Genomic DNA, 1,075 nt, shown 5'->3' on the forward strand with positions numbered 1-1,075 from the left:
TTTTGATTTTTCTATCTGAATATACTTGTCTTAACAATTCCATTTTTGCAATTCAATTTTTACAAATTAGTCATACAGCACCTGGCATAGATTAATTTATAAAATGTTTTTCAATAAAATCCGATATCTTATTCGAAAACAAAGCGTTGTCAGGTAAGAGACGAAGGTTGAGAGGCTCGCGTTCATAGAGCAGCGCGACACACACCGCTGTATAAAGTCGATCCTCCAACGACGGGAGCCGTCAGTTCGGCACGACACCTCTGTAAAGCATGACAGAGGAAGTCGTCTCTCGGTATATTCTGTAACATGTAATATGCTACGGTGACTGCAGCTTCCCCATTTGTCAAAAATCAGCCAATCGATTAGTGAGCATTGTGAATACGTGCAGAATTAAAATTTTTTTTAGTGAAAATAAGAAATTCGTATCAATGTCGTATAATTATGTAATATCAAAAATCATTAAAAAATCTGCTACACTAAAATGTTTATAGTTCATTTACTAATATCATGGTCAAACATATCCTAACAGTATGAAACTGAATTCATATGGAATTTATCGAAGAATAAAGCCTGTTTCCAGAGGAAACCGATCGATACGCCAATACGCAAGATCGTGAAACACCGGTTCAAGAGATGATATCGATCCGGTCGATAATCTAAATATTTAACGTTATTCAGGATGCGTTCATAACTACGATTACGCGTTATATTCACGTTTCGTATCCCCGCGATCTTTTCTTACGACCGGTTGCTCGGTATGTTCCCTTTTTTCTCTAGGGAGCGAGGGGACTAACCACGTTTCATCGTCGAATCGTTGCTTCTTCGTTCCGCTTGATCTCGTTGAGCATTAGCTTTAGACCTAGCGATGTTACTTTTCAATATTAGGATTATTGTACGGCTAATAGGATTACTGACAACATGAAAGTAGATGCAAGGCGTTAATTAAACTTAACGTTAATTAAAGTGTCTTCTGTGGAATAAAATAAAGTCAGAAGAAGGTAGAAACGTGTAATGAGGTATCTTAGTATATATTCTGAGCGAAATATTGGAAAAATGCGGATTGAAAACATATAAT

Source organism: Ceratina calcarata, unplaced genomic scaffold (assembly GCF_001652005.2).
Source record: "Ceratina calcarata isolate Rehan_Ccalc_2016 unplaced genomic scaffold, ASM165200v1 scaffold206.2, whole genome shotgun sequence".
Classification (NCBI taxonomy): Eukaryota; Metazoa; Arthropoda; class Insecta; order Hymenoptera; family Apidae; genus Ceratina; species Ceratina calcarata.